Genomic DNA, 23,014 nt, shown 5'->3' on the forward strand with positions numbered 1-23,014 from the left:
TGAGTTACTGCACTGCTGGAACTTTAATAATGTTCTAGTTTGTTTGGATGATCTTCCTGATAAAGTCCTGACAATCTCTCAGTATAATGGGGAGACAATCAAAATAAAAAATGCTCTAAGGGTTCAGGTAGTGGAGCATACTACTATTTTTCACATGGTGCAAGGATATTAAAACACTGACTTTCATGCTTTTGATTGAGTTTGTGATGAAATCCAAGAAAAATTGAAAATTTGAATTATTCTACTGCCAGTGGGTACTCTATATCATGAACACAAAGAAGGCATGTGTAACCCGTTCTTGTATCATAATCTTAACTGCGTCAGATTGCCTTTCTTTTGTATGTGTTTCTACAGTATGTCTAAGCAATTAATTCTTTATATAGCTCTTTTATATTTGCAGTTTCTGCATGGAATTTTACAAAAATATAAAATGTCATCCTCAATGCACACTGATCAAAAAGTCACTAATATGTTAATAATAATGCATTATATTGGTATAGTGTTTCAGATTTTTCAAGGTGCTTTCCATTAAATTATCTCAGTTGACTCAATAGCCCTTTAAAGTAAGCAGGGAAATTGTTAACATTCTCCACCTCTCCCATACTCTCTGCCTCCTTCCTTCTCATTGTTTCTCTACTTCTCTTTCTTTCTTTTAAAGGAGGCAGTTTGGTGTGGAGGACAGAGCACAGAATATGAATTCAGGTATTTAATTCCATCCTTGCCTCATTCAATTTCTTTGGCAGTGAGCACGTCACTTTCATTTTTCTGAATCTTGGCTTCCTAATTCACAAAATAAGAATAATGCTGGAGTCTAACGCCCAATTCTAATGTGAGAATGAAGTTAAGAAAAATATGAGAAAAATGAAAAAGGCAAATGTCATGCTGATGTTAGCATCTTTTAAGGGCAGCTTGGAAGAATTCATGGAAAGTGTACAGACCTTGGTCTCATTGCTTCTTAATTGTAGACTTGAGCAAGCTGTCTAACCTTTCTGAGCTTATTGTCCTCGTGTGTAAAATGGGCGTAATAATACTATCTTGATGAATAGAAAAATAAGAAAACATATGTGCTGCTCACAGCACTGATTCTGATGCATAGTCGTCTATTCTATGAAAGGCATCTTCTCTTCCTTCCTTTCCCCCTCCTTCCCTCCTACCCTCCCTCTTTCCTACCATTTTTCTTCCTTTCTTATCCTTCTTCCACCCACCTCAATCTTGTTTGGTAGAGAAGCTGGGGAACATAATTGCAGAATCTTGGGATTTAATAATTTTAGAAATAGCAAAAGCATACCTAGCATCAATACTCCTCTCTTTTTCCAAACAAAATAGTAAACTACATTTTCAGGCAGAAGATGGGGACCCCAGGGTCTTATAGCTTTGAGAGAAGATCCCTTGCCATCATGCTGAAATCTTCATGCGTTATCAATTGACAACCACTTATGAGGCATCATCCTCTCATTTTACAGATGAAGAAACTGAATTTGAGAGAACTTGATCTGCCCAAGTTTGCAAAGCTGGTAAGTGGTGAGCTAAGACCTGAATTCAGATCTTTTTGACATTATATCGTATTGTTTTCTTACCAAGTGTAGGTACTTAGTGCAAATATATATAATTAAGATTCTTCCCTCGATGTGTATTATAGTCTATTTGTGGAGATGGGACTTAAATATAAAATACAAGAACAAGCAAAGTGGGATGATATCCATGTAAAATGGTTTAGTAGGTAAGTGCTTTAGGACACACGAAGCATGGGTGATGGACACTGTAGAGGACTGGGACTTGTTTGCTTTGCTCCTGCTCATTTTAATCCTAGTGTGCACGGAAGTGCCTGGCTTCCAATAGAGGATCAATCCATGTTTTCTGAGTGAAATGAAAAATGAATGGCTTGATGAGATTTGCGATTGAACCAGATTTAGAAAAAGGGAGAGAATTTAGATAATCAGAGGGTAAAAGAAAGGGACATTATAGATTAGAGTTTTCAAACCGTGGGTTGATCTTCATTATTGGGTGATGGAATATATTTAGTGGGTCATGATTCACACATAAAAAAGTTTATATAAAAAAAGTATATCATTAAAAAAAGTATATCATTCTATCATAGCAATTGTTGAGATTGAATATGACACATATTTACAAAGCAGATACGTATAAATATGCTTATGTGAATACTTGGTCACAATTTAAAATGAACGTCTCATTATGGCAAAAAATATTTGAAAATACTGTTTCAGACAAAGGGATTACTCAGTGTTGAGGCATGGGGAGGCAGCAGTGTGAAAGCTGTGGAGGAGTGAACAACTTTACCAACTCATAGGTGAAGAAGAAGATAATGAGATCAGATGAAAGTCTACCCAAAGAAAAGGGAATATGTTTGGTTCTTTAACCACTGAGGAATCACTGGGGCTTCTCTCCTCCTTCCATCCTCTTCAACCTCCATGCTAGGACAGATTTACCAAACTATGCATTAGGAGGATGAGAAAGGTCAACCTGTCAGGAAGGGGTACGTGGGGTTGGAACTGGGAGACCAGGTAGGGACCACACAAAAGAAGCAAGATAAGGAAGACTTTGGCCTGGGCTGGTGACAACTGATAGAGAAAAACAGTTTCTTGACCACGAAGGGGGAAAACGAGGTTAAAACAAGTGAGTGGGGGGTTGATAATATGAAGATCAAATTGTAAACAACTTTTTAGAACTGCAACATGAGAAAACATGCTGAGGGGAAACACCGGGCAATTAGAATGAGGAGAAGAAGGTTTCTGCAAAGATAGATGAGAATCATTGTGGTCAACCGGGAGAGTCAGTGGAGAAGGACTTTAGACCCAGGGTAGAAATGAATCTAAGAAAGAAATCAAATCCTAGTTAAGGAGATTATCTCAGAAGAAAGCAATTCCCTATGCTTGACCCCTAGAGATTAAGACCAGAGAAGATGGAGAGATACTTGTTGTAGATAACAGCAGTTTACAAAGAGACAGTGTTCGACATCTTTTACTGTGTGTTGAAAATTGACCAGGGACAACACGTTGTAATCAGTCATGTACATTAGCCTACTAATTTTCTGTTAGTGACAAGAGACTCATTTGAGGGTATAAAATAATTTACTTTGCTATGTGTGAGGCATATTTTTTATTCTCCCTAAATTTTGCCTAATATACCACTATCACTTGAGAAGTTATGCAACTTTTGACTTTCTCTATATGTGTAAGTTAGGAAGTTAGAAAGATTTTTGTATAAAAATCTTAGATTCTGCATTTTAAAAATGCTTAAATTAACGGTGAAATAAATTCAGAGAACTAGAAGTCGAATTATAAAGCATTGAAATATGGTCACATAAGTTGATCAAGTTGATCTTTTTTTGGGGTCTGAAGTAAGGTGTTGAGCTTTTCTCTTATTCAAAGGAAATTCAGAGCTCAAGAATTTTAAACAGTTACAATTTAGAATTTTTCAATATAACATGTTTTTGTGGCTTATTAGAGGGAATCTGTGATGACACTGTAGATAATGTCCCATGTCCCATGTGTTATGGGTCTAAATAACTGAAAGTGTGAGCAAAAGTGTTTAGATGTGTATTTGTGCACGTGCGTGCGTGTGTGTTTGTGTAATGAAACTGTGTCTGTAGGCATGGTTAGGTACAAAGGTCCATCATTTAAGTCTCACAACTAAATAAGCATGTGATGTTATGATTATTTTATTGGGCTTTTTAATTTTATGACTCACTAATGGCTCACGGATCAACTATATTCATGAAAACTGAAAACAGTGTTTTAAGGAGGTTTTGTTTGTTTATTTTTTTAATTGTGAAAAATAACATATACAAAAAAGCAATAAATTTCAAAGTACACTGCAACACTTAATTATAGAACAGATTTCAGAGTTTGGTGTGGGTTACAGTTTCACAATTAAGCATTTTTCTTTCTAGCTGCTCTAAGACACTGGAGACTAAAAAAAATCCAATATAATGATTCAGCAATCATATTCATTTATTAAATTCTATCGTCTCCTCCTTCTCCTTTGATCCTTCTCCCAATCTTTAGGGGTATTTAGGCTTTGTCCATTCTAACTTTTTCACATTGGTAAGGTGTGTCAACAATATAGGAGGGGGATGGAACTAGTTGATGGTCTTGGAGAGGCTGGTCCCTCTGGGTTTCAGGACTTTTCAGACCTAGCAACCATCTCAAAGTTGTAGGTTTCTGGAAAATAATCTTAGTATGTGAAATTTTGTAGAATCTCAGATGTAACCATAGGTATTCTTTAGAGTTAATAGGAATGGTGTTGGTTGGGTTTTGGCAAACCTGGTAATTAGCAATATCTGACTAAAGCTTGCATAAGGGTAGTCTCCAGAATAGCCTTTCAACTCAATTTGAACCCTCTCAGCTGCTGATACCTTATTTTGTTACATTTCTTTTCCCCCCTTTGATCAGGAAGGCATTGTCAATCCCATGGTACCAGGGTCAGGCTCATCCCTGGGATTCATATACCATATTGCCAGGGAGACTTTCACCCCTGAATGTCATGTCCTGTGTAGGGGGACGGGCAATGATTTTCCTTGCAGAGTTGCCTGAGAGAGAGAGAGAGACTACATTTGAGTAGCAAAAGAGGCCCTCTGGAAGTAACTCTTAGACATAATTTTAGGTAGGTCTCCATTACATAAATGAGTTTCACAAGAGCAAGCCTTAAGATCGAGGTCTTGGCCTACTGACTTGGGAGTCCCTAATGTTTGAGACAGTATCAGGGGTTTCCCTGGTGGTAAAGTTTAATAGTTTCATATTTTTTCTCCCATACCTCAATGGACTTTGCCAATATTTTAAAATTATCTGTTCAATCTACTATGGGAGGTATGTAGGCATTACAGAGCTACAGAAAATTTAGGTTTTGGCTAAAATAAACCTCTCTTTCTTTGGTCTAATAGAGGTAAAGGTAATAGGTAAAGTTCTAAAATACAGACAATGTCCTCCTTACTCCTGTATTTTGATTTACCTTCGTCCTAACCTGATCAGTTTTGTTCTTATCTCTGAAGCCTGATCTCTTTTTCAGTTTCTTTAACAGTTGTATATGCCAATGCTGACTTTCAGATCTGAAGAACTCCAATTCTGAGTCTTAGGTATCATACAGGTACCCAAAATTCCAGTGAAATACCAGGTTATACATTGTTTTTGTTTGCAAGCTGCCAGAATGTGATATACCAGAAATGGAACAGCTTTTGAAAATGAAATTTTAATAAGTTGCAAGCTTACAGTTCTAAGACTGTGAATATGCCCAAATTAAACAAGTCTATAAAAATGTCTAAATTAGGGCACCAACAAGAGGTTACCTTCACTCAAGAAAGGCTAATGAAGTTCAGGGTTTCTCTCTCAACTAGAAAGGCACATGGTGAACATGGTGACATCTACTAGCTTTATCTCCAGGCTTGCTCCCCTAGGGGTATTTTCCTTCTTCATCTCCAAAGGTTTCTGACTGTATTGGCTCTTGTGGTTCTTGTGGCTCTGAAGTTTTTTCCAAAGTGTTTCTTCTTTCAAAGGATTCCAGCAAACTAATCAAGACCCACCTGGAATGGGTGGAGTCACATCTCCCTCAAATCCAAGGTTAATACCCACAATTGGGTGTGTCACATCTCTGTGGAGATAATCTAATCAAGTTTCCAACCTACAGCACTTATAAGGATTAATAGAAATGTCTCCTTCCTCAAGACGGATCAGGATTAAAACATGACTTTTTAGAGTACATAATCCTTTCAAACTGGTACATGCACATATAGCTCAGTCTCTCAGAATTTAGAAGCAACAAATTACAGCCATAAGAGCTTACAATCTAGGCCCCAAATATCTTATAAGTATTTTCTATTTGAGACCATACAATATTTGTTTTTTTGTTTATGGCTTACTTTGCATCACTTAATGTCCCACAGGTTCATTCACATCGTTGTTTGCCTCACAACTTCATTCCTTTCTGTAGCCACACTATATTCCTTCATATGTATACACCATAGTTCACCACTGTACTTCTCAGTCAGTGTATCCTTCAACCACCTCCATCCATTGGGCATCATGTAGAATGTCCAAAGTTAACAGTATAAACTTCACATTATCCTCACTTACTTGTATTATCAGCAACACTCAATTTTAGACAATTTCCATTGCTCCCAAGAGAAAAATGACTGATAAACACACCCTCACCAAATAGAAAATCCAAAACTCCCCTTAAATCTTGTCCTTCTCCCCCCAGTTATTTACCCCTGCTATTGCTGTGGTACTGTTGATATCTTCCTGTTAAATATAGCCCATAGCATGCAATAGTAGTTTTCCCCCAATATCCCAATATTATATATTTTTTGTACAAGATTCATACCTTTGAAGCAGTTCAGGCAGTAACTTATTTATATTTGCAGTTTTAATCAGTGGGATACGTGGCTCTATAACAACATTTTCAATCATATTCAACTTCAATATGGCAATATGACTTATAGGCCCACTAATGATCTGCCTTCACTTCTAGCCATTCCGTTACATTTAAGTTCAACTTCATTAGCTAACCATTCACCTATCTAGCTTCTGTGTATCTCTAGATCCTCTATATTCTATATTATAAGCCTCTGACTTTACCTTTACCAAGGTCATAAAAGCAAGATTATGCATAGAGTAGCTATCCTTTTGTGTCTGGCTTATTTTAGTCAGTATTATGTCTTCATGTGCTTCAGGACATCATTTTGTCTTACTGGTGCATAATATTCCATTGTATGTATATACAGTGTCTTGTTTATCCACTTGTCTGTTGATGGGCACTTGGATTGTTTCCATTTTTTGACGATTGTGACTAATGCTGCTATGAACATTGGTGTGGAAATGTCTGTGTCACTGCTTTCAGGTCTTCTGGGTATGTATCAGGTAGTGGTATTCTGGATCATAGGTCAACTCGAAATTTAGTTTTCAAAGGAAACACCAAAATGTCTTCATAGTGGCTGTATCATTATACATTCCCACCAGCAGTGCATAAGTGTTCCAATTTCTCCATACTCCCTCTAACATTTGTAGATTCCTGTTTGTTTAATAGAACCATTCTTAAAGGTATGTGGTGGTATCTCATTGTCGTTTTGATTTGCATTTCCCTTATAGCTAATGAAAACGAGCATCTCTTCATGTCCTTTTTGGTTATCCGTATTTATGGTAAGATGCTGGTATGGGTTTTTCATATATACCCTTTATCATACTGAAAAAGTTTCCCTGGATTCCTACTTTTTGAAGTGTTTTTATCAGAAAAGGATGTTGAATTTTGTCGAATCCTTTTTCAGTTGCAAGTTTACAGTTCTAAGGCTCAGAAAATGTGTAAACTAAGGCACTAACAAGAGGTTACTCAAGAAAGGGTGATGCTGTCCAGAACACTCTGACAGCTGGGAAATCATGTGGCTGGCATCTGTTGGTCCCTTGTTCCTAGTCTACATTGCTTTCAGCCTCTATTTCCTGGGTTGGGGTGGGGAGCGGATCTTACTTGGCATCTGTGCACCTTCACTTAGCTCCTTTGGAACACAACTCTGGGCTCTGACCTGCTTATTATTTCATGGGAAAGCACATGGCAATGTGTGTTGGACCCTGGGTCTAGTGCTGGCTCTGAAGCAAATGCTTTCCAAGTGTCTGTGTCTGCTGTGAGCTTTCTCAGAAATGTTTCCTCTTTTAAAGGACTCCAGTAAACTACTCAAGACTGACCCTGAGTAAGCAGAGTCACATTTCCATCTAACCAAAAGGTCACACCCAGAATTGGGCACACCACAGCTCCATGGAGTTAATCTACTCAAGAGTTTCTGCCCTACAGTTTTGAATCAGGAATAAAAGAAAAGTCTGCCCCCCAGAAGACTGGATCAGGATTAAAACATGGCTTTTCTGGGGTACATAATACTTTCAAACTGACACAAGCATCAACTGAGATGATCATGTGATTTTTCCCCTTGGGTTTGTTAATGTGCTATATTACATTGATTGATTTTCTTGTATTAAACTTCCCTTGCATTCCTGGTATAAACCCCACTTGCTTATGGTATATAATTCTTTTAATTTGTTGTTGGATTAGATTTGCTAGTATTTTGTTAAGAATTTTTGCATCCATGTTCATTAGGAAGATTGGTGTGTAGTTGCCTTTTCTTATAGTGTCTTTACCCAGTTTTGATCTTAGAGAGATGTTAGCTTTATAAAATGAGTTAGGCAGAGTACATTTATCCTCAATATTTTAGAAGATTTTGAGAGAGATTGGTGTTAGTTCCTTTTAGAATGTTTGATAAAATTCCTCTGTGAAACCGTTTTGTCCTGGGGTTTTCTTTGTAAGAAGATTTTTGATGACTGATTGAATCTCTTTACTTGTGATTGATTTATTGAGATCTATTTCCTCTTGAGTCAGATAGCTTGTTCATGTGTTTCTAAGAATTTGTCCATTTCATTTAAGTTTTCTAGTTTGTTAAAGTATAGTTGTTCATAGTAACCTGTTATGATTTTTAAAACTTCTTCAATGTCTATGGTAACGACAATCTCCCCCCCCCCATTTCTGATTTTATTTGTAGCCTCTTTTTTTAATTTGTCAGCCTAGTTAGGGGTTCATCGATTTTATTGATTTTTTCAAAGAACCAATATTTGGTTTTATTGACTCTTTCTATTGTCCTTTTTTTCTCCAATTCATTTAATTCTGCTGTAATCTTTATTATTTATCTTCTTCTATTTGTTTTGGGATTAGTTTGCTGTTTGTTCTTTAGCTCCTCCAGGTTAGCAGTTAAATCCTTGATTTTTGCTCTTTCTTCTTTTCTAATACAGGCATTCAGGGCAATAAATTTCCTTCTCAGCCCTGCCTTCACTGAATCCCATTAGGTTTTTTTTTTCGCATCCCATAAATTTTGATATATCATATTCTCATTTTCATTTATCTCCATATAGTTATCAATTTCTCTAACAATTTCTTCATTGAGCCACTTAAGAGTGTTATTTAATCTCCATATATTTATGAAAGTTCTGTTTCTTTGATTATTGATTTTCAGCATCATTCCATGTGATCAGAGAAAGTGTTTAGAATAATTTCAGTCTTTTAAAATTTATAAAGACCTGTTTTGTGCCCCAGCATATGGTCTATCCTGGAGAACATTCCATGAGCACTAGAAAAGAATGTATATTCTGGTGTTTAGGAATGTAATGATCTATATGTCTGTTAGGGCTAATTTATTTATCAAATTGTTTAAGATCTCTATTTCCTTGTCTGGTTGTTCTATCTATGGAAGAATGCTGTATTGAAGTCTCCCACTGTTATTGTTGAAACATCTATCACTCCCTTCTATTTTGCCAGTGTTTGCCTCATGTACTTTGGAGCTCCTTGATTGGGAGTGTAAACATTTATGATTGTTATTACTTCTTGCTGAATTGTCCCTTTACTAATATATTTAGTGTCTTACTTTGTCTCTTATGACTTCTTTACACTTCAAGTCTATTTTATCTGATATTGGTATAGCTATTCCTGCTTTCTTTCAGTTGCAGCTTGCATGGAGCATCTTTTTCCATCCTTTCACCTTCAATCAATTTTTATCCTTGGGTCTAAGATGAGTCTTTTGTAAGCAGTGTATGGATGAATGATGTTTCTTAATTCAGTCTGCCAATCTGTATCTTTTAATGGGTGAGTTTAGTCAATTTACATTCAAAGTTATTACTGTAAAGACATTTCTTGAATCCTTTGGATTTTATTTGTCAGATCTAGATAGCTGTATTAGTTAGGGTTTTCTAGAGAAACAGAATCAACGGGGAACACTCGCAAATATAAAATTTATAAAAGTGTCTCACATGACTGCAGGAATGCAGAGTCCAAAATCCGCAGGGCAGGCTTTGAAGCCGACTATTCCAATGGAGGATCTGGACAAACTCCACAGGAGAGGCTCACCATCCGAAACAGGAAGAGCCTGTCTCTTCTGAATCCTCCTTATAAGGCTTTCCGTGATTAGATTAAGCATCACTCATTGTAGAAGACATGCCCCTTTGGCTGATTACAAATGGAATCAGCTGTGGATGCAGCTGACATGACCATGATTTAATTCTATGAACTGTCCTCATCACAACAGACAAGCCAGCACTTGCCCAGTCACCACTTGGCCAAATTGACACATGAAACTGACCATGACAATACCCTTTTTCTTCTTTTTCTTTTTATCTTTTAAGTTATTCTTACTGGTACTCTTCAATTTAGTGCCCACCTCCAGACCTCCCTTTCCTGTCTTGTTATTTCAACCTACAGAACTCTCTTTAATATTCTTGTAGGGTCAGTCTCTTGTTAACAAATTCTCTCAGTATTTTATTTTAATCTGTGAAAATTTTAATCTCTCACTCAGTTTTTTTTTTAACTTTTTTTTTATTGTATGTTATAACATATATACAAAGCAAAGAAAGAAAAAAAGGAATAGTTTTAAAGCACTCTTCAACAAGTAGTTTCAGGACAGATCTCAGGATTTGTCATGGGCTCCCATACAATCTTCTCAGATTTTTCCTTCTTGCTGCTCCAGAACATTGGAGTCTAAAAGGAATAAATATTTTGTATCATCATGATCAATTTTTTTTTTGCATGTGAGAAATAATACATATACAAAAAAAGCAATAGATTTCAAAGCACAACACAACAATTAGTTATAGAACAGATTTCAGAGTTTGGTATAGGATAAAGTTCCACAATTTTAGGTTTTTACTTCTAGCTGCTCTAAGATACTGGAGACTAAAAGAAATATCAATGTAATGATTCAGCAGTCATACTCATTTGTTAAACACTGCCATCTCTGTATAACTCCACTTCTCCCTCAGTTTTGACATTCTGGCTGGGTACCAAATTCTTGGCTGAAAGTCTTTTTCTTTCAGTATCTTAAATGTATCATATCACTGCCTTCTCACCTCCATGGTGCCTGTTGAATAGTCTGAACTCAGTCTTCCGTGGTTTCCCTTGTATATAGTAAATTGCTTTTCTCTTGCTGCTTTCAGGATTTTCTGCTTCTCTTCAACATTTGACAGGCTGATTATGATGTGTCTTGGAGTAGGCCTTATTTGGATTTATTTTATTTGGGGTTCATTGGGATTCTTTGATTTACATGCTTATGTCTTTTCAAAGTTTTGGGAAATTTTCCCCCAGTATCTTTTCAATTAATCTTCCTAGCCCTTTATGCTTCTCATTTCCTTCTGGGACACCAGTGATTCTTCTATTTGTGCACTTCATGTCATCTGTCATTTCCCTGAGATCCAATTTAAATTTTTCCATCTTTTTGCCATTTGTCTTTTCTGCATTCGAAATCAACTATCCTGTCCTCTAGTTCACTTATTCTTTCTCCTCTCTGTTCAAATCAGCTGTGGGTGCCTCTAGTATATTTTTAATTTGGTGTACAATATCTTTCATCTCTGTGATATCTGCTATTTTTCTATTTATTCTTTTGAATTCTTCTTTAAGCTCTTCTAGTGTCTTCTTTGTCTCCTTTATATCATTAGCTAACACACTGAATTTATTTAGTAGAGTTGTATAAACATTTTGATTAGTTGTTCTGAAGTCTGTATCTCCTTCATTGTTTTAATTTGGTCATCAGGTTGGGCTATGTCTGTGTGCATTCTCATATACTTTGTGATTTTTTGTTGTCTTTGAGGCATTTAATTATCTTGATAGGTTTACTTTGGATGTTGATTTCTCTCAGTCATCTAAGGTTTTGTATTTGTGGGACAGGTGTGAGGCAGGGCCTGGAATATTGGGTGGGGTGCAGTTGTGTTTTGCGGGGGCACAGTGCAAGAGTAGGCACAGAGTGGGGGCACCATGCTGGTACCTGGGAGCATGGGGTGCAGGACATGGAGACTACAGGGGCAGGGTACAGCTTGGGCAGGTCTCGAAGTGCAGGGGCAGAGTATGGAGGGGAGGCAGGGCACAGTGGGAAGTGGACTGGGAGGTGGGCTGTGCAGATGCATGGGGAATAGTGCACGTGCGTTGTGGAGCTTTCAAGAGGGCTCCAGGCCTCTGGAAAGGGGTGCATTAGGGTCTTTGCACTAGCTGGATAGTCTCTGGTTCTCTGTATCTCAATTCCTTAGTCCTTTCATCCAGGGCCTCCCTATGTTGTGTAGAAGACCTCTCAGGTCATTTGCATCCTAGTTGTTTTTCTGTCACTTCTCTAGCTGTTCCTTGGAGCAGGAGCAGTCTATCCTATTCCACCATCTTCCCAGAAGTCTTGTTATTATTATTTTTTTAAATTTAAAGTTCCAAGAAAAAAAAATTCAGTTCCCAATCTGTGTTCTGTTTACAATAAACTATGGAAGTACGTTTTTTATTATAGAGGAAGAACTAAAATATATGCTAGGTTTATTTAACTGGCAATTTAGAAGTGAATTTCTAATATGCTTAATTTCAAAAGCAAATTGTTGAGCTTCTGAGTTTGAGTATTTGTCTTATGACTGACTATTAAATGTTAGCCTTATGTTTCTTTTTATAATTGTGAGGCTGAAATTATTAACAAAATTAACCCAGTTGTATAATTTAACATTTGTCCTTGTGAGGAAATAAGGTAACTTAAGCATAATTTCTTAAAATTTATTTATTCATTTTCTCATATACAGGAGTTTATTCATGTCCCATTTTATCCAGAATTTACAATGTAGGAATTTCTTTCTGTAGAACCTTCTGTGGGGTTTTGCAGGCTGTTTACTTCCCCTCAAAAAAGAGGCTAGATTAGGCTATGCATTAAGGTTAGGCCTTCCAAATTTATCAATTCAATGAGCCCCTCCACCTTCTCTAAGGCCAGGTGAGTAACAGGGTAGGATGAAGTAAGGCTACATCCTAAAGGACACCCATTTCTACAGAAAGAAACATCAGGAATGAACAGTGAGTGCTCCTCCCACCTGCATCCTCCAAAATTGTCAACATTTCTAATATTTATGAGTAGATTCAGTCTGAAAATTAGGCATTAAAAGTCTTATTGAATGTAGTGATTGATAATTGGCTTTCTTATCTATTTTCAAAGTAAAATCAAATACTGGATATTTAGTTTCAGAATTCTTTAGCCCCCTTAACCTCTTTGTGTTATCAACATCCCTCCTTAAGTTTACTGATAATACATTTAGTAGAAATTTGTGGGTTGAAAAAAATGCATTTGCCAGTTTTGCTTAAAGTTGCTGAAATTTTTGGTTTATTAAGTTATGAAAAGGAAAACAATTTGATGTGCTTATGTTCTTTGAGATCAGAGCCTATGACTTTTATTGAAAAGATTTTCAGGTTTATTTTTCCAATCATGAACTTTTAATGCTGAAATAGTTATTAAAATCACACTATAGAGACTAGAAAGTATTTGATTTTATCAATACTATTATCTATTGTATCTCTATATTTAAAATCAAATTCTTTAAGTCTCTTTATATGTACTGAGACTTCAAAGAACAGTTAATTTCTAGATGACAAATTTGGAAATGTGTACAGAGAGCAAAGGGCAACAGATATACAAGCAAGCAAGAAATAAGTAGATATTCAGAATAGGATCCAACCCAAACTGAGAGATAGGCTTATTATTGTACTAGCTCCTGCAGGTTTTTTGAATTATTTGCATCATTTTAAAAATTATTTAAACAAGTTCTCATGACTCATGAGCTTATATATCAATATGTATTGAAATTCAAATAATTCTTGGAAAAAAGGACAGAAGCCTTTTAAGGAAACACATAAATAAGAAAACCCTGCAATATTCTACCAGGTATTCTAATGTGCTTAAACTTATTGTTACACGGATTCTAAAGTACAAGTCCTGTACAGATTTTCCAACAACTGTTTTTCTTTTAATGAAAAGACGGTGACATTTACAGCAAAGCAAATAATAGGGGTTTAGACCTACGCCAATGTTGAGTCTGAGAACACAAAAACAATGTGCTCACCCTAAAAATTAAACAGAATCACTTAGTAGACTCTGGAGTCCTCAGTTCAATGTGGTGATATGAGAATGCATTTTGGTATCAGAAATTAGAGTCTTGATTTTGTGAATATTAGGTATCTTTGAACAAATTACTTTACCTTTTTAAGTCTCAGTTTCTTATTGTAAAAATGGGGATCATAACATATCCATTCTAAGAGCTGATTAGGATTAAATGACATAAGAGCTATAAAGGGCTTTGCAAAATGCCTGGCACAGAATTGGGCTTCAGTTATCTGTTCAGCTCAGTATGCTCCTTCTTTCAAATGGAGCTCTCAAAATGGTCCCTGATCAAAATTCAAGCTTTTGGGATTGCTTCAGAGATGGATTGGCCTCTTGGATAATGTCTCATAGCTTTGTTTATCAATGAAGGCAAATGATTGTTTTATCTAAAAGGATAGACATGATTGTTCCTGAACAATCTGCAGATTCATGTACCTAAAAAATATGCTGCCTATGGTGTAAATCAAAATCTTTTATTTTTTGCATGCTACACTGATAATGTGATTCTAAAATGTAGATTATTTGAAAGTAAGTGCTGTTTCTTTTAGAGACAATTTTTTTTTCGCCATTTTCTATGTGGATATTAGTCAGCAGTCCTTTAATACTTTTGTCTACTCTTCCCTAAAAACAATTCTACAATAACCAGAAGATAGTACATCAAGAGGTCAGAAATTCAGCAGTTTTTTCCCAGTAAGAAAGCAAGTGCTGGGGTGGGTGGGATTAATGACATTGTATGATTTAAGCATTTCTTTGAGATTTTTAAAAATCTGTAATGTTTTTAGCTTTAAAATCAATATGGGTTGTCTTTTCTTCCACCATTGAAAAAAGAATGTGTGAATTCTTCATTGTTAATAATTTCAAATTATTGATACGTCAGATATACTGAGTAGTTACAAATGCCAGTCACCACACCAAGCAGTTCATGTGTATTAACACACTACTCCGTTACGTATGACTATTACTCCAATTTTGCATATAAGGAAGTGGCATCCCCTAGAATTTAGATCCATTTCCCCAAAGTCACACACTAGTGAGTGACAGAGCCAGGATTTGAACTTGGACAAAGTGGCTTTGGAGCTTGTGCGTTTATTCATGGTGCAGTAAATAATCAGAGATAAATTCAGTCTATAAATTGATACCAGTGCTACCTCATTAACATGATACTGTCACTTGTTTTGAATGTTTTTATTTTGTTTTGTTTTTAGAACTAGCTATGCTGTGTATAGCCACTTATTTGTTCAACAAACATTTTGTTTATTAGAAACTGGATAGCACGGAGGGAATTTACCAACTGTTCTAACTACTATGGGCATGAAGGATGATTTTATAATAAGCTGAAAAAAAAGTTGAAAAACATTGTTTTTGCAATGTCTAATTTTTAAATTTGTGTAGTTCAGACATGAGTTTTATTTTGGAAAACATCTTGTGCAATTTAAGAATAATATAATTTTTACCGAATCTCTACTTAACTGCCCAGTGGGCAATACTTGCTTATATATGTGACATATAAGGTAATTTTTTAGTTTATTAATCTAAATAATGAAAAATATGTGTCAAGAATGAACGGAAACACAAAACAATAATAAGGTTGAACCAGAAACACTCTAATAGGTGCACTGAAAATAAATCCAAATTTGGGAAAATTTGTTTTCACATCTGTGAACAAGACACAAAAGTTTGGACATTCATGCAGCCATGAAGGAACTTCATCCATTGAATGTTGAAAGTTCAAGGAGAACAAAGTTGGCAGCTCAGACTAAATCATACAACATAACTGCACCTTGATATTAACCTTAGATCTTCTGATTTCCAATTTACATTACAAAATACCTTTCATTAGTGAAACCAAAATTAATGGAAAAGATATCATTTAAAATAAAAGAAAATTCAGTTGGAGGTTAAAACCTGTCCAAATTATTAACATTTTCATATTGAAATGTGGTCTCTGAATAATAGATTACTTAATTTCACCAGAATATTGTTGGAAAATATAGCTGAGATAATTAATAGGGGTCTAAATACTTCTGCAAAGCAAGGTTCTCTTGGTTGCCAGGACAATAATGTCCTTGAGCAAGTAACTTCATTTCACTGAGTCTCATTTTTCTCATCAGAGCCTTGAATTAGACCATTGGTTTTCAACAATGCTCTGCCAAGGCTGATGGATCAGGAGTGCTTTAGTATCTCACACCATCATGATATTATGTTTTGCCTATTGGACTCATGCATAAAATTTGTTTAGCAGATACTTCCATAAATTAAAGGTGTGAAAAGCACCGGAGCTAGATTATATCTGGAATCACTTCCAACTTTAACATTCTATGACCCACGTCTTCTTTCCTAAGTCCTGCACTGTGATCAGACACACAAATCACCACCCATATTTTGTGTTTTTCCATTGCTGATACTACTTAACCCTCCAGGTTTGCATTGAAATGCACATCTGCCCATTTTCACCTGTTGCAATTCCACTTGTTTTTTGAGATCCAGCTCTACAGCCCTCTCAGCAATGATCAGGCTTGTGAAGACAGGGCTAAACTCTCCTTCCCTCAGATTTCTAGAGCAGTAGGTTAGGATCAGTTTTGAGGCAGTTACCAGTTCTTCATTCTGTCATTAGAGGAGATGCCTCTCTACTGGCAGACATCTAGCTGGAATAGGGAGTGGGGTAAAAGGTAATGTTGGGACAAAAGGACCCTTCAAGGAGAGCAGATATCCCTCATGGGGTGCTGGATGGCTTAATGGGGTGGCTCGGCACTAAGTCTACAGGGAAATTTAAGACCAGTAGTGCCCTGTTATAACTCACGAAAAGTTGTACATCTGAAGATTAATATAAAAATGTTAACTTTTGGAAACTAACTGAAAAATTTAGAAAAAAAAAACCCACCAAAAGCAAATAAAATAAAAAATGTGTGCCATAGCCCCCTGTATACAACTCTGGACTGCACAAGTACAGAAGTCTTCCTTCCCTAACTGGACATCATCTACTTATTTGCACCTTTTTTCAGCAAAATTTACTGAATTTTATTTGAATGTTCAGGCAGCCTTTTTAGTATACATTTGAATATAATCATGACATTGATAAAAATTTAGGCTAAACTGGCAGTCACGAGCATTGTGACAATATCCCCAAGGTGGTCATATTGTAAGTGGATCATATTTAAAGATAAAATCTTTGACTCTTAACCTTGGAGTGTCACCTTTTTGGTACTTGGTGGTATAACATAAAAGCCTTCCAGGACAAGGGTGAGATTAAGGAATATTTCACAGTTCTACTATAGTAACACAAGAGGCAGAGAGATCAGAAGAGATCAAAAGTCTTGTCTGGAAATTTGAGGGTTTATACATGTGACCTTGTTTTGATCTTGTACAAGATGATTTGTATTATAGTATGTTTTCCTGTGTAGATGTTTTCTGAGCAATTTAGGTGTCTGACACATATACTAGAATACTGACAAGTTTATATTCTTTTAAATAAATATTGCTCTTCTGATGATCAATCATACTTCCCTTTTCCCATGATGAACTTACTGCCTTTTGAAATGGTTCAAACAACATTTGAAGCACTTGTATTTTGATACTGGAACTAACTGTGGTAAACAGTGTTTATAGTACATTCATATCATTTTATTTCTGTATGTAACTTGAAGTAATTCCCAATTAACTTTTTAATGCTCTGGTTAAAATGCTAGTCTATCTTTTATTCTGCTTCTCACTAAATAACAAAGTATTGCAGAGTGATTGAGCATCCTTGGGTGGTGATTGAATACTTCTAAACTCAATGGCATGTGACCTGAACATGCGCAAACATCATAAAATAAAGACAAATATCATTTGTTCATGATAAAAGGAAAATGTTTAAATTATGAGGAAATACCCAATGATTTGTTAATACTATATTTCTCTAAAATGAATATAAAAATGCTTACATTTGTAAAAATAATAAGTGTTGATCTCTTAAAATCTTTATTCATTTATTTCAAATAGGTCAGATAAGAATTTTCCTAGCTCAAACCTTATTCTTTTAAGTGGTTTTGATAACCCTTAGCTAGTCTGCACTACACCCCACTTTTTCTTTTAACAGGCCTATTAACATAAAGTGATCAGTGAAGTTCTCTTGTTAAAAAGAACAATCCACTTATTCTGCCCGGGGCAGTTCCCGCTGGTGCCCTGCCCCTCCCTATGTGGACTCTGGCAGTGCTGCCATTTCATTTCTCAGCCTTTGTTACACTGCCCCCTGCACTTCACCGTGTGGCCTCACAGTCTAAATTGTGGAAGTTACTCATCTTTTATTCTCCCTAAAAAGTATACAGTCAGAGCAACTTTTCATTGAAGTTCAATATCACTTTTGTCATGCTGGGCTTATCGAGTGATAGCTCTGCTCTCTTTGAGGCTAAGGGAGATCAAAGTATTTAAATAGAGAATAATATTTTATAAACCATGTATATATCAGATATTTCTGTTAAAGTTTTGTTAGAATAATTTTTCCACTATAGGAGGAGACAAGCTTACATCTCAATAAGTATTACTAGTTGCAGTAGTTTAGAACTCTTATGCCTGTGTTAATATATTTTGAATGAAAATGATTAATAGCAATGATGAAAATAAAAAGCTTTTATTATAATTTTCTATACTCATAACACTTTCATATGAAATGACTCATTGGATTATCACAACCATCTATCATTATCATTATCTTATCTGATGTTTATATTATTAGAGATTAAAAAAACAATGATAATTCAAGTTTAGGAACTCAGGTGGATGACTGCTTCCAGAATTGTTTACTTTCCTAATGAAACGGAATTTGGTAAAATTGACAGTATTTTTTTTCCTTTTGACTTAACATATCTGTTCTAGTTTGCTAGCTGCTGGAAGGCAATATACCAGAAATGGAATGGCTTTTAACAAAGGGCATTTAATAAGTTGCTAGTTTACAGTTCTAAGGCCAAGAAAATGTCCAAATAAAACAAGTCTATAGAAATGTCCAGTCAAAGACATCCAGGGAAAGATACCTTGGTTCAAGAAGGCCAATGAAGTTCAGGGTTTCTCTCTCATCTGGAAGGGCACGTGGTGAACACGGCGTCATCTGCTAGCTTTCTCTCCTGGCTTCTGGTTTCATGAAGCTCCCCAGGAGGCGCTTTCCTTCTTCATTTCCAAAAGTCACTGGCTTGTGGACTCTCTGCTTTGTGGTGCTGCAGCATTCTCTGCTGTCTCTGAATCTCCCATTCTCCAAAATGTCTCCTCTTCTTTAGGACTCAAATAAACCAATCAAGACCCACCCAAATGGGTGGAGACATGTTGTCACCTAATCCAGTTTAACAACCACTCTTGACTAAATCACATCATCCAAGGAGATGATTTGATTACAGTTTCAAACATACAGTATTGAATAGGGATTATTCTGCCTTTATGAAATGGGATTTTGATTAAAACATGGCTTTTCTAGGGGGCATACTTCCTTTCAAACCAGCACAATATCGTTATGAAGAATTGATCTCACAGAAGCAGGGTATTCAGCTCAGCGTTTCTTAAATTAGAAATTATTAGAAATAAACCAAATGACCAAATGGTAGAAGGATTAAGTATGTTATGGTGGATCTGCATGGTGAGTAATAAGCAGCCATCACAAATCATGTTTTTTAGTAACATGGACAAATGCTTACAGGTTAATATTAAATATTTTAGTTTGTCAATGCTGCAGAATGCAATATGCCAGAAATGGGTGGGCTTTTAAAAAGGGAAATTGTTGAATTACAATTTTATAGTTCTAAGACCATAAAAATGCCCAAACAAAGGCATCCAGGGAAAGGTACCTTGACTCTAGAAAGGCCGATCTGGTAAAATATGATCTGGTAAAGTCACTGGTTCTTTAGTTTTTCCTTTCAAACAGCTTCCCTGGGGGTATCTTCTTTCTGCATCCCCAAAGATTTCTGGCTTTGTCAGCTCTGAAGCTTTTTTCACAATTATTGCTTCTTAAAGGACCCTAATAAGCAGGCTTAGATTCACCTTGAATGGGTGGAGACACATCTCCATGGAATCAACTTAATTGAAAAGATCCCACCCAGAAATATTGAGTCAGGATTAAAGAACATGGCTTTTCTAGGGTACACAACAGTTTCAAACTGACACATTAAATGAAAAAAAATATATATACAGTTATCCCAGTTCTTGACCTCCCCCATTTTGGTTTCTATATATTGCAAGTCGGCATAAGAAATTAATTAAATGCTAATTTGGGGGGGACTTTTGCGGAAGCCACAGATAACACACAAAAGCCAGTAGATGACAATATTTTTAACTTAACATCGACCTATATATAGTCTATGATAAAATATTTAACCTCAATTTTACTAAGGTATTGTAAACACCCCATAAAAGAAAAAAAATTCAGACTAATACTTTGGTACACAGGGAGGGCCAAACAATTTTACTTGAACTTTTCAGATCTCCTATCTTCCATGATGTGGAAGGCATAACTGTATACAAATATATAGTGAGTGTGATCGTAATTATGTCAGCATATCTCTAAGTACTGAGCCTGAGTGGCTCCAGGGCATGTGCTTCTGCAACCTCAGGGCCCTTGCACTTGCTGCTTTCTTTGCCTGAATTTCTTTTGCTCTGCCTCTTTGCCTGACTGCTACGCCTTCAGATTCCAGCTGAAAGGCTTTCTGATTCTCAGGATTGGCTTAGGCCAGGTTATGTTCCCCAATATATGCTCTATTAACACTATACTTTTCCTTCATAATCTTCATGATGATCCTAATTAATTAACTTGTTGTTATCTTTTTTTTGGGGGGTGGGGTGCATGATCTGGGAATCGAACCCAGGTCTCCCTCATGCAAGGTGAGCATTCTACACTGAACCACACTTGTGGTTATCTTTTTAATGTCTCTTTCCCCCTGTAGACTATAAGCTTCATGAGAGCAATAACTATATTAGTCTTGCTTACTCAGCGCCTATCACAATGAGTGCTGCGTAGATGAACTCAGTAAACAGTTGCTGAATACATGAATGAATGGATGCAATGAAATGCCCCATGCTGAATCAGTTTATACATAATCTCATTGAGGCAAAAACTTTAGAAGTCAGTACCATCTTGATCACATTTTATGGTTGGGAAAACTAAAGCTTAGAGTAAATTGCCCAAATTATATAGCAAGTAAATGGGTAACTTGAAGTTAATCCTGATGTCATCGAGTCCAGAGTCTAATCCCTTGGCCGCTGATGGTGTAGTTGGTTGCATTAAGTACATTTATTAAGATAACTATATCTTGTTGAACCATATTAAATCACCATGTCTGTAAGTAAAATATGAAATATCACCAATATCATATTAATAATTTATTAATAAAAGTATCTTATATACTGAAGAAACTATGTAAGAATGTACACAGCGGAAAGATCACAATGGTTTTTATTTCTGCCTATAATTCTATCTCTCCCAAATTTTCTACACTAAGTGTTCAACATTTTTATAAAAAAGAAGAAAATTATTAAAATCTATTCACCTACAAATGTTCAAGCGAGGTCTCAAATCCAAGTCTTTTGGCATAAATCCCAAAGAGTTTCCTTAAATAAATAGAACTTAAGAGAAAAGTCAGAGTTTTTTAAATTTATACAAAATTCATATAAAAATTGAAAAATTGAGATCCATCTTGTGAATTGACATACAATTGATTGTTGATGGAAGAGAAAATAGTTTTTTCTGGTAATGTAATCCAGGGTCATTCTTTAAAATGTGTTTTTAAAATTTAAGTAGAAAAGTCTGTGTAAAATCTAATTATCTATCTCTCTCTCTGTAAGACTGTAGAACTGGAAGCCATATTAGCTCTATACCATAGAAGCTATTAATTACTTAGCGCTTTGAGCTGGTTAAATATATTTCTATCTATGCCTTTTATTCTTTCAATTTTCTATCATAGACACTGCCAGCTAGCAAATTTTTATGATACAGTTTTAAGGATTCCTGTTTTATATATTGCAAGCATAAAAATTTAAGATGAACTTGCCTTTCAAAAGTTAATTTTTTCTTGAAACTCACCAAGGTAACATAATTTAAAATTTATCTCTAGAATTTTCATCATCCCTTTTCTTCCCATGCTCTGAGCTCCTATTCCTTTGATTGCTGTCTGGATCATCCTTGCCTTTGAAGTAGGTTCGAATGAGCAGGGGCCCTGAGCAGCTCTGGGCTCAGACACTCTAGTTTGTTAGCTACTCTTGACAGGACAGGATCATGTATCTTGAGATACAGCACTTGATAGAGCTTGGGGTTCATTTATACTGTCCACAGCCAGATTCTGAAGGTTGTCAGGGCTACTGGACTAATCTATAGGTCTGTGCAAGCTTCCTACCATATCTTAGATCCAAATCATTAAACATAAATAAACCCTGAGTGATTATATAGGGCATATGTTTATTCAGGCTTCATGCCTAGCTTGTGAATGAATGATTGAGTAAAAGAAAGATAATCCAGCCTTAATTTGATTTTTAATTTCTATCTGCTCTTTTTTTTGGGGGGTGGGGGTTGGGGGGAACATGGTCCAGGAATTGAACCTGGGTCTCCTGCATGGAAGGCTCTAGCTGCTCTTTTTTTAAAAAGATGTTTTTATTGCAAAATCTTTACACACATACGGTCCATACATGGCATACAATCAGTGGGTCACAATATCATCATGTAGTTGTGCATTTATTACCGTGATCATGTTTGTATAACTCCAGAAAAAGAAATAAAAGGAAGAAAGAAAAAGCTCATACATCCCATACCCCTTACCCCTCCCTTTCATTGACCAATTTCAATCTACCCAATTTTTAACTCTTTATCCACCCCTTTTATTATTTATTTATTTATTATCCCCCCCCCTTGTTTTTACTCATCTGTCCATACCATGGATATAAGGGGCATCAGACACAAGGTTTTCATAATCACACGGCCACACTGTAAACATTATTATCATACAATCATCTTTAAGAATCAAGGCTATTGGAACACAGTTCAACAGTTTCAGGTACTTCACTCCAGCCACTCCAATACACCATATACTAAAAAAGGGGTATCTATATAATGCATCTCGACTCTTTGAGATTTCTCAGCCTCTG

The 23,014-nt window shown here is 35.9% G+C and overlaps 1 protein-coding gene across 3 annotated transcripts in view; it reads left to right on the forward strand.

Annotated features, from left to right (window-relative positions):
- HNF4G (hepatocyte nuclear factor 4 gamma) overlaps positions 1–23,014 on the forward strand; it is a 128,116-nt gene that overhangs the window by 44,992 nt on the left and 60,110 nt on the right. Inside the window, exon 2 of one of the 3 annotated variants that reach the window (XM_077167033.1) lies at positions 1,464–1,514. The exons of the other annotated variants lie outside the window; for them this stretch is intronic. The gene's annotated coding sequence lies outside the window, so the exon portion shown is untranslated. The remainder of the gene's footprint in view (positions 1–1,463; positions 1,515–23,014) is intronic. 3 annotated transcript variants of the gene reach the window in all.

This window comes from Tamandua tetradactyla, chromosome 6, assembly GCF_023851605.1.
Source record: "Tamandua tetradactyla isolate mTamTet1 chromosome 6, mTamTet1.pri, whole genome shotgun sequence".
NCBI lineage: Eukaryota > Metazoa > Chordata > Mammalia > Pilosa > Myrmecophagidae > Tamandua > Tamandua tetradactyla.